At 46.3% G+C, this 12,562-nt stretch overlaps 1 protein-coding gene across 1 annotated transcript in view; it reads right to left on the bottom strand.

Moving 5' to 3' along the window:
• tiam1a (TIAM Rac1 associated GEF 1a) overlaps window positions 1-12,562 on the bottom strand; it is a 58,350-nt gene that overhangs the window by 42,817 nt on the left and 2,971 nt on the right. The gene's annotated exons all lie outside the window — the stretch shown is intronic.

Genomic DNA, 12,562 nt, shown 5'->3' with positions numbered 1-12,562 from the left:
ACAGATCACTGCAAAGCTGAGTGGAGAAGCCTGTCTTTCACAGGTATTTAAACAACCTGAATAAGCTGCCTGAGCCCTGGAATGTCCTTGTGTGTGTGTGGTTGTGTGTGGTCCCACTATTTAAACACACACACACACACACACACACACACACACACACACACACACACACACACACACACACGCAAAAATGGGTCTACAGAGTGAGAGAAGCTGACAGAGTTCAGCTGATGCTGTCTACTCTCTATATGGTGAGCCTCGAGGCGACTGCTGTGTTGGTGAGTGTGTGCCTGCGGTGTTGCAAACTGCAGTGCAGTAAAGTAGAATAAAGCAGCACCACTATGAGGAGTTATATAAACTACAACTGACCCCATTCTTTTCTATGCTCTCATATTCAGCATATTCACCACCACCCCATCCCCCAAACCCCACCCTATACACCACACCACCCTGTGTTCCTGTCTCTTCACATCATATCCTTCCCTCCACTTCTCCTTACCCAGCCCATACGGTGTGCACACCATCCCTATTCCTTTTGCCACTCACTGAAAACTATCAGTTATCAACTCCAAATCAGTTTTCAGAGGTACTGTCATACTTCAGTCACGTGTGAAGTCTAGGGTGGCTTTTGCCTTGATTGACACAAAGGTCCTCCTTTAAAAGGTTTAATTAATGAGGGGACGGCAGGGTTTCAAACAGAGTGATGATTCACCAAAGAGAGCTCTTACATTCCACACTGACGTCCAAATGAAGTCAACCACATCCTCCTTTCCCCTAACATGCTAGTCCCTCCATTTGTTCACACTATAGTGTCAGTGGCTTAGGGTGCATCCGCCACATACACAGTGGTCTAGTGAATGACCAACACCAACAACACTCTACCAACCAACCACACTGACTGAAAGGACTCTCCACTCCACCAACCAACCACACTGACTGAAAGGGCTCTGCATTTACTCTGTAGCATCAGTGAAACACTCATAGTCTCCCTGATACTTTTGCCCAGCTGCAAAGAGTGTATGTACATCAAAGAACACTGCCTATGCCTCGTGAATTCCTCGATTAAGCATTTTAGTTTGTAGGTTGTACTGATAGAATTAATTAAAAATCTCTTTCCCCTCTATCCCTCTCTCTCTCTCTCTCTCTATCTATCTATTTCTCATTTTCAGTTAGGGTTTCATAAATAGTGTTGTATGTGGGGGATGCAGCTGAGCAGCCCGAGTCAGCACCTCTCTGTTAATAACAGAAGGGAGAAAGCACACAATGCCCCTTGGTCATTTCATACGTCAGGCTTTTTTCTTCAGGTTCATGCTTGGCCGAGGGAGACACAAGGTCTGACCTTCACACACAACACATCGAGAGCAAATACACAGGATGACTGCCAACACACACACACACACACACACACACACACCGAGAGCAAATACACAGTATGACTGCCAACATGTGTTGTTTGCCTAGAGAGCAACCTCGTGTCTGAGCTTCAAACATGACATCCTTTCTTTCCTCAAGTGTGTGTGTTTTTTGCAAAAAAAGGCAAAAAATCCATAAACCACATGTACACACCGTAAAAACAGGAGGAGGATTTACGCATTATTTTTAACATCAAGGTGCAACATAGCCCTCCCTCCAATGCCTCCCTGTCAGAGAAGTGGGGATGTGGGGTGAGGCTTCTCTCTCTTTCTCGCTCGTTCCACCTCCCCCTCGCTCTGAGAAACAAACAGTTCTGGGCAAGGCTCCCCAACGTCGTCCCCACAGAACAAACCTTTTTGTGGAGCCAAAGCGCAACTCTTTTATCTCAGAGTGTTTCTACAAAGACATCCCAGAATCCCTGGAGATGTGCTCATTTTGCGTGCAGATTTAAACTTGGTACACAGAGAGCGGTGCCACTACAGAGTTCTGGGAGCTGGAGCACCCCCGAGACAGAACCGCCCTGAAACCCAGAACCAGATCAGAGAATGCTCAATACTGGGGCCAGGGGACAACTCCCACCATTGGTGAAAAGAACCAACTAATTTCATCAATCTCATATAGGTCTCAAAAACACCCACACACACAAACACGCACATGCTATGCATACAAATATACATATACACACCTACGAGTACATACAGGCCTGCAAACTTAATGGTGGCCACCTGACACGCGCATACAAATTTAAAAGACCATATCTGTCCGCAGTGAAGCGATATTGTTTGTCTGTTCCAAGGCATCTATCAACATGTTGCCACCCCACTCTTGTGAATCATGGGATCTGCTGAAGGAAAGTCACTGAGCTTTTGAGTCAGGCTGTTGAATAACAAGGAAACACACACGACAGGGCAAGCGCACAGGGCATGTATTATTCAGCTGCTGAACACTGTGGCATTTCACAGACTAATAAATAGTGGCCTCGTGGAGGTGAAAAGCATGAGACCTACTGAATGCCCCCAGAACAATGAGCATTTGGAGTGAAACAAAATGGCACCCACACATACTGAAACAGCTGTTCAATACACTCCCACAATACATAGTCAAACTGTTGAACAATATTGATTTTCATATTTTACAGATTAAGAATACTTAACATATGACTATTGAATATCTGTCCACATTATGCACACCAGTGTACACCCAGATGAATGATAATAGTCATTCTACATGACCTAAGATAGATGCATCTTCAGGCTTTTTGCACCGCTGCCTTTCATAGTGAGCAGCTCAGCCAAATGAACACATGCAAATGTAAATGGCCGAGGTATCTGGCTCTCCCGTATTTTACCAAGACGCCACTCCTACTTTAATATTATCCAGTAGTCCCCCATATTGAGATTGAGCTCCGTTCTGGCATTCTGTTAGAGGATAATGGAAAGGGGTGACTTTAGCGAGGCCAACCCCCTCCCCTCCAGGTCCCCCATTGTGAGTGGAAAATAAGCCTGCTGTGAAACTGATCAGGAACACAGAGCCGCCAGCATGGGTTGAGGGGTGTGGGGTGTGGTAAAAGAGGGGTTTGAGTGTGTGGTGGTGGTGGGGGGGGACTCAGAACTCAACCCCCCCTCCCCACCCCTCTCGATTCCACTCGGCTTCCATTCTCTATTTTTCCTCTTCACCTCGCCACCCAAAAATAAATGCAGTTTTTACACACCGCAGGTTTAAAGGAGGAGGGGGGGAGAGAGAGGGACACAGGTGCAGAAAAATATTTTTTTTCTGGAATCCATGAGATGGTTCAAACCAGTGCAGCCATTGGCTTGCGAAAATGATCTGTGAAATGATCACCAATTTCTGTGGGTGATTTTCTTTAGAAAAACTCTAACAATCTTCATTTTAAACCAAACAATATAAGCCAAGACAAAGCACAGCTACTGCCGCTGATAGATATCTGAATGCAATGCCTTAATGAGGGCTATCCCGGTGTATGCTCCACTTGAGGGAGAGCCCACCTGCTGTAGGCAGCTCAGCTTATTCTGGGCTGTTGAACGGTTTTGCAGGTCACATAGGTGAAGGGCCTGGGGTGCCACAGCTGGATGAGATGGAGGGGTAATATACTCACACACTCTTTTATGGACTCATGAGGAACTGTGTGTGTGTGTGGTGGGGGAGGGGTGGTGGCGGTGGACTGTGCAGACAAAACAAACAAAAAAAGAAACAAAACTTGCCTCGTCTGCACCGTCTCCCATTAGTGGAGTATTTAGTCTTTTGTCTCTTCCCTGTTTCTTTAAGCCCAGGGGCGAGGAGTTAGGCAGGAAAGCACCCCAAAATTCCCTGAGCTCCCGAGATGGAGGTGGAGAGGGGAGATTAAAACCCACTCTGAGAAAGTGTGTGTGTGTGTGTGACTGTGTGTGTGAGAGGGAGGGAGGGAGGGTTACAGACCTGCTCCATTGTTCCATTTGGTTGTGAGTATAACCCTTCATGTGCTCAGACTGCTGTGATTAGTTTAATTAAGGGAGGAGAGACAAAAGCGTGCATAAAATCAGGCTGTACAATCAGCATTAGCCAGTTAAACACAGAAGGACCACAGAATATTTTATCTCCCAGACAAATGGCGGCTGCTGTTTTTTGTTTTGCATTGTCCCTTATTGTCTTTTTTTTGTGTGCAGTGCCAGGAAATTATTCTCTAGGCAAGAAAAGGTTTTCACTGCATGAAAATCCTCTTTTTGAAAGGCCCTGTCTGAGATTATTAACTGTATCCTTCTCTCTATGTGTCCGTAGGCTTTCATTGAAACACATTTCATTGAGCACACACCTGACACTGCATCTCTCTTAGTTATTTCAATTCTGATCAGAACATGTTAACTAATTTAACTAACTTGGTGAAACCAATACAAAAATTTAAAATTGTCAGTGGGGAATACAAGTAGTCTTAGGCACAGGGTTAGAGTAAGGTGCTACTTAAGGCTCGCTCAGGTGCAAAGGAAATCAAGCCGCTGCTTGCTGTTACACATCACAATAACACAGGTGAACCTGACACCCTAAATGGCCCTGCAAATATTTCTTAAACACACACACACACACACACACACACACACACACACACACACACACACACACTCTCTCTCATACACACACACAGACACACACAGACACACACACACACACACACACACACACACACACACACACACACACACACACACACACACACACACACACACACACACACACACACACACACACACACACACACACACACAGATGTACACATTATTTAAAGAATCCTGGATTCCTATCCCCCTGAAGTCTCACACATACAAACAGGGAGAGGGAGAGACACCCACACCCCTCCTGGAGTATCAGATAATGGGTACTTCCAGAGCGCAGTCGTGTCTCGGTGCCCTGACAGCTCCTAGCAGTGGCTTTTGTCCTAAAGCCCTGTGTGGGAGCAGCCTCCCCCTCAATCAAATACCACCGGCCTGTTGGAACAGGACCGGAGAAAACACCTTCCCTCTTTTCTTCCGTCCCTTGCTTCCTCACGCTCACCCTGCCTCTTTGTCTTTCCCGTGCACCTGTCGTCTCTCACGGTAACCTTCACACACAATAGATGTACAGGTCCCAACTGCGATGCATTGAAAATTGATCCTAAAAGGAATAGATTTTTTTATCTGTGGTTGTTACTTACATAACTTGGAATGCAAAACCTGGTGCTCAAACCACTCCGAGTGTAAACAGACCAACAGCATCACCAACTTCCATCTATGAACAAATCTTTCACCAGTGCTCCAGGCCTGCTAAGGGCTAGTTCTGGTTTCCACTCATACTTACAGTATACCTTCTCATTAACTCTTTCTGCCTCGGGCTACCTTTGTAACCACAATCCCATGGCAACAATCCTGCACAATGGCTCAGACCCCCAGCCCACCCAGCCCTTGGGCACTTTCCTCTTCCGCTCGACCCCCTCACATTCCTCCTGACATTCCTATGGATGGCAGGTGGGTGGAAGAGGAGCCCCCCAGGTCAGTGTATGGGTAGCAGTCTTGTTTAGACTGGGTAATAACAAGAACCTAGCCTCCCCCCACAATCCCACAAACACACATTCTACCCCTTGTGAGAGAGACATCCTCCAGCCAACAGCAAAATAAAGAAACTCCTCCCAGCATTTCTTTTGAGGAACGTGTTTGGCACCAGACGGATCTGAATGGCGCATTGCCTGGTAACATGATATGTCAGATAACGTATAAGAACAAACAAACAAACAAACAACCAAACGGGAGCCAGATTTGGATGCATGGGGTGAAGGAGAGAGAAGAGCTGAGCATTACTTAATCTGTCTGGCAAGGGAACACCCAGTTCTTACAAAACGACTATCTATCTTCACTCCATGGCCGGTGGAGAATAAAAGCTGAATAAAATCGACACAGAGAAATCAGTGGAGAGATAGCATTCCTGTGTAGTGACTGAATAGCCCCATACAAAGGGTAAAAAACCTACTCTGAAGAGGGGAACATAAAACAAGGCCCCCACTGCACAAAATGTCACCTCCTCATTAATCCCAGCAGTATCGGCTGCTTAGGGAGCAGGCTGGGTGGAGGTCATGGGGAGCCTGTGAAATGAAGGCACTCAACTGACACGGGAGAATCACTCACCCTCAAACGATAACATGGTGGGATCACTGCTTCCGCATTAGGACTTAGCAGCTGCTTTTTTTTTTTTAAGATGAAGGATAACTAGGTTTTGTTGATTGAAGTTATGAAAAGTTTCAAAGCTTTGCTTTCCTTTTGATTTTGAAGCTTAAGCACCATGTTTCCACATTGTAAACAGTCTCAGTAACAGGCATTGAATGGTGTGCAAGGGAGCTTAACAGAGCTGTTTTTGAAACAACAGTTTTCCCACATGTGAACAGACACTCTTGTGAATGGAAACACTGCAGGCGAGAATCACATGAATCCCAGCAACACAGAGAACAGAACAGAGTTACCTGAACAAGCCTCAAACGTACTGAGTGATCTTGGGAACACAGGGGAACAGCACAGAGATACCTGAACAAGCCTCAAACGTACTGAGTGATCTTGGGAACACAGGGGAACAGCACAGAGATACCTGAACAAGCCTCAAACGTACTGAGTGATCTCTGGAACACGGGGCGAACAGCACGTCTTACATGTGTCAGGGCTTCACCCACTTCTCTTCTCTGCAGGCTCCAGGACTTAAAGCTCTCCCCCGTTTTAAAGTTAAGACTCATCAACTTGGGTGTCTCCAAAGCTAGGATTACCATATTTTTTTTTTCACTCACCCTCCAGCCCCTGACTCATCTTTGAAAACCTGCCTAACTGGTCCTCGCTCCCCAGCCCCATGTCAACATCAGCTCTGCAGAGAGAGGAGGTAGATTGTCTCTGGCTGAACACGTCCAACGTCCTGAGGGGCTTTCAGTGCCCTTCCCTCAGCACTTGCCCTCTCCACCCCTGAAGCTGAGCTCATTATTCCAGGACCATATTTCTGTTTCTTTATGCCTTTCTCTATTTTCTTTCTCTCTTTCTATTTCTCTACTTTCTTTTTTTTTCCTCTGATGGCTTCTGTTTCTTTCTGAAGTTGTGTGCGCGCAGCTTTCTAGAAAGAGGATGAAATATTCATGGCAGCCGTGTTCTTGTTGATTTCTAAAAGCAAATTTCTCAAGCGAGGAGCATGCAGTACGTGGCATTCCAAAGCATGTACCATTCCACCGTCATCCAGCTCAGTGAAGCAGGTTTGCTGAGTCGTTGGTGGACTGGTAGCGCGGAAAGCCCTTGGACAGCAACCTTTAGCGATTAGCATTGGGGAAAAAAAGAACAGAATATCATTGCCAGATAGACAGATTATCATGGCCAGAATACTGAATTTATATGGAGCCAGACTCCAGTGTTTCTATGGGCACAGACAAGGGAACCATCCCAAGGCTCAGCTGAATGTTCCTTTATCCGAATAAACATTCAGTGGTTACCTGGTTACTCTCTGTCAAGTGGATAAAATGGAATTGGAATGGCAGTTGTTGGCTCCATTTATTAGGCTCCCCTTTGTTTTTTGGGGGGGTGGGCAGGTCGAGATAGAGGGAGTGGGAGCTGAGTTCTGGAGCGCAGGTTCATCAGTCAGCCCCAAATCAAATGGCTGAAGAGGGGCTCTGAGAGGGAAGGCAAATTGGGTGAGTGATATGGTGCTGTGGACAGACGGGTGAGTGGAGAGATGGATGGACGGATGGATGGATGAGTGGAGAGATGGATGGGTGGATTCATGGATAGATGGGTTCTTTGTTTAGATGTTGCAGTGGGTTTTCTCAGCAAGCAAATGGGTGGGGGTGTAAGGTGAAATGTTACTGCTTGGAGAACATTCCCCCTTCATCTCTCTCTGTCTCTCTCTGTCTCTCTCTCTCTCTCTCTCGCTCTTTCTCTCTCTCTCTTACCCTCTCTCAAACACAGCAGTTAGTTCCTAGAAGTGCATAGAGCATTCACATGCAAAAAGCCTCTGAACTCAATGTGCAAATGCCAAAAACAGCATGAGAGTGTAAGAGACCACATGTGTGGGAGATACAGAACAGGGGATGAGAGAGAACAAGAGAGAGAGAGAGACAGAAACATGCCTCCCTGGCACCACTAAAGAAGTAAGAGGTAATCTCTCTCAGGTCCCAGAGAACAAGAAACACTTATTCCACCCTTATGGAAACTTCTTTTCACTGGGGTTGGGTCTCCGTAAGCATTCACACAAACACGCTCACACACAAACAAGTGAATGGTGGCATGTGAAAGGTGTTTTGTGACATCTTTCAAAGAAGTGGAAGTAAACGTTAGGGTTTGGCTTTAAGCCGGAGGGACACGCGACACGCTCAGGCAGGACTGGTATCGGTGGGGTGGAGAAGAAGGGTGGAGGAAGAGGAGGAGGACGCTTCCAGTGATCAGGCGTAACCACATCACTCTCTGCCCTCGCCCACCTGCTGCTACCAGACAGACACCTCCGAGCGGAGAGGAGACGGGCCCCAACACGCCCGCAGAGAGCAGGAATAAGGGGAGAGAGAGAGAGAGAGAGAGAGAGAGGGAGAGGACGAGCAAGGGAAAGGCAGACATATGCAGACAGACACACAGACACACACACAGACGAGTGAGGGAAACAAAGATAAATAGCCGAACAGCAGCTGACCTCCACTCAGCCTGCTCCCCTAAAAATTACAGATATAGGTAGAGATGAGGAAGAGAGAAACGGAGGGACACACTAGTAGAGAACCAGAAAGAGGGAAGGGTTGGATCTTTTCGTCTCTACTGGCTGAAGGGGTTACCTTGAGTCCCTGCACCTGGGTCAACAACCCCAGCTCATAAACAAAGGGCTCCTTGAAGGAGAGAAAAGAAAAGGAGTGTGGAGGGCATGTGCCTTTGTTTCTGGAATGTCACAGACAAACAGAGGGTGGGTGGTGGGTTACATCTCTGAGTTGTAAAGGTGGACTGCGGACGTAAGACACACACCAAGTGATTCAGCATTTAGCTATGTAACGTGTGGGATGTAGACCAAATGTCAAAGGCAGAGTTCAAATTCAGCAAATATTTCAGTACAGTTCTTCAGGGCATCATAGCCTCATTATGGAAAGGTGCCAGATCCAGACCGGATCATAATTCCAAGTTTATTCACAAACACATTCATGGAATCTTATGTTTCAATACGCCTGTCTTGCTATCTTAATAAAATCCAATCGTATTATCTTATTATTCCTTGTGTATTGAACTATGAAGTAAGATTTTTTTTGTTTTCTTTTTAAATAGCATATGAGAGGCTAATGATTTTGTTCTCCTCTGTAAAGGAGGTGACTCTCACTGTCTGTAGGCGTGCAGAGGACACCGGCCTTTGGTGTTTGAGAGTGTGAAGACAGCCCGCGGCTAAATCATATAAGATCAATACGGCATTACCACAATGCAAACACACCATTTAGGCTCTGTCTGAGGTGTAAAATCACCCTCTTTTTTGGTTCTTCTGTCTAGCACATAGTCAGGCTGCTACAGAGCACAGGATATCGCACATGATTCAAGTTGTAACTACATGGAAATATTAGGATGATATTCACAGCAGAGGTTTTTTTTTCAGCAATGATGAGTGCACAGGTATTTTCAAAGAAGTGTGGGATGGAAGAAGCCTCCCTGTCATTTATTAGTATCTCTATTACACACAGACACACACAGACACACACACACACACACACACACACACACACACACACACAGACAAACACACACACACACACACACACACACACACACACACACACACACACACACACACACACACACACACACACACACACACACATGCACACACACACACACTTCAGCAATCTTCAGCACTCTTCCCTCTCAGTACCTACTCTCCTCCACAACAAGCTGTCATGTCCCACAGCAGGTGTTCAGAACACCACTGACTGTCTCTCTCTCTCTCTCTCTCTCTCTCTCTCTCTCCCTTCTCTCTCATATCTTACGTAAAGCATTCTCACAATACCGAAGAGTACAACTAAACAAACGTGTCAGTCAAAAAAAAGACAACCATTGATTTCTCATCCATGTTTCATGTTCCCATGAATGGAAAAAAATGTTGTCTGACATGGACAGTATCCTTAACGATGTAGAAGGTCCTTCTTGTACATTTTGTTTCCATGCCGAGAGATAATGGTGTGGGTTCCAGTGGATATGTATTTAGTGGGATGATTGATATAACCACCAGGTTCCAAATGGATTATACACAGAGGTATTGACCAGGCCTTTAATGTATCACGCCTCCCCCACCCCACCTTCTATTAGTTGTGTTAGACAGAGCTGTGCCGAGATCCGACAACAAAAGAGGAGGGCTCTGTGAATACAGGGGGGCTTCTGCTTCCATCAACACACTCTTTACCCATAGCCCAGAGCAAAACACACACACACACACACACACACTATGCCAAAGGAGCACACGCCACACAAAACCAAAAGAAACAAGCACAAAGCCAAGCGCTCACATCCATCACGCTTGCCCACTAAGTGAGCCCATGTCGTGTTACACACACTGGCTGTCTGCAATAAACAGCAGATTTTTTGAAAAGGAAAAAGGAAAACCCACAGCTGACAGAGCCCCCCCCCCAGCCCCCCCCAACCCTTTCACTTCACAATCACATCAATTCCAGGTCAAGGGGCAGGAGTATCAGAGCAGGCCAATGACTCAAGGATCTGTTTTTATGCAATGGCCGCATGGAATGGCTGAGGAGCTCGGGACGACACCGGGTGTGGGACAAGTGGCCTCGTTTCGTGGGCACACACACACACACGCGCACACCAAAAACACACTCACTCGGGCAGCCGAGCGGAAAGTCACTGCAACAAAGAAGCACAAGACCTCTTTTTATTTCTTTCTTCCTTCTCTGCCCTTCAGCCTCGGTGCAAGTAAGTAAGTCTAAGTAAATATGTCAAGCCACTAGTGCTCTTGCCTGCAGCTCTGTCTTACCGTATGGACGGAGACGGGAGGACAGTTTGTGTGACCGTGTGTATGAGTGCATGGGCGTATGTGTGTGTTTGAGAGAGAAAGAGTGTATGTTTGTGTGTGTCAGTGTTTGATGGAGTACCCTGGGACCTTTAGAAGAAAGCTGTGCTCTATGCACCTAAACCATATAGGTAACTCTGATAGCACTTCTGGAAAAGCATAAACGTACACACCGCCCCCTCCCTCTAGCCAGCTGGAAGCTTCCCCTACACCAACATGGCTGACTGAACAAAGGCTCAAAGTGTGTGTGGGTAAATTGAGGGGGCAGGTCTGCAGGATTATTGAAACGTCGATCTATCTAGCCTCATTACATCCAAGAAGAGTCATGAAGTCACGCATCATTCGTTTCTGTGTATGTGTGTGAATATGAGTGTTGTGACTTTATAATGAGTTGTCTGCCCAGGCTTAAATGCGCCGCACAGAATCATCCTGTTACCCTGAACAACCGGACGAGTGACATAACTGAGGACCAAGGGCAATACTTGAACATACACGCACAGACTCACAGAGAGAGGGAGAGAGGGGGAGGGAGAGAGAGGTGTGGATGTTTGAGCACAGTATGTTCCTATGCAAACCACTCAATTCACTTCCATACTAACAATACACAATACGAGTCAAGAGATACCAGCAAGTCCTCAACTTGGAGCAACCCAGCATGTTAGAGCAGCACCTAAACAACATTCTTCAGGCTGTAAGTCATAAACACACACCCACTCTTCTGTGTTCTCTCTTCTCCGTGGGAGGCTCTCCCCTGCATAAGTGCTCCATTAGTTGTACATCACAGTAGAAGAATGAGAGAACAAATGTGCTCCCCCCCCCCCCCCCCAATCGGAGTTGTCAAACAATACCACCCCCCCCTCAAACACACACCCTTCCTTCTTTCCTTATACACACACACACTACATAGATCACCCCCTACACACATATCACATTACGCCAGACAGACACGTAGACTCAAACATGCACTTCATAGCCACCCCCCTCCACACTCACACACATTCACATCATCACACACACATCACACACATTCACATCATCACACACACATCACACACATACACATCATCACACACACATCACACACATTCGCATCATCATCACACACATCACACACATACAGTACACATCATCACACACACACATCACACATATGCAAATGAAGGGGTACAGGCACAATCATGGGTAAACATTTAAACAGTACGTTTTCATGGTTAATTCCATTTTCTTTACACACTTCCACCCAAACACACATTTGTTTAAGGAGGTGGTTTTCTGGATTGGGAGAGCATGGAGGACTGAAGATGAAGAGGCATACACCACATATTGGCTCCACACTCCCATCAGAATGAGAGACTCCATTTCCATTTCATGACAGAACTCAGCAAGCACGATACGATTTATTGCACCCTGATTACAGACTTTTACATGGGGTTATTATGGCCGCAAATACACTCAGAACTGTTACATGCTCCTCCTGCTTTTAATCAAGATGGGCTGAGGAGACATCCTGTAGTTTCTGCAGTTCAGATTCAGATTCTGTAGTAAGCTAACAACACAGTTAACAGCCCAGCCAGGCTGCAAGATTACTTCTTACTTAGGTTAATGCATATTTGTGTGTTTGCGTTTGTGG

Source organism: Sprattus sprattus (genome assembly GCF_963457725.1).
Source record: "Sprattus sprattus genome assembly, chromosome: 1".
Taxonomy (NCBI): domain Eukaryota; kingdom Metazoa; phylum Chordata; class Actinopteri; order Clupeiformes; family Clupeidae; genus Sprattus; species Sprattus sprattus.
The sequence above is the reverse complement of the archived record's forward strand: the minus strand, read 5'-3'. Positions and strand labels throughout refer to the sequence as shown.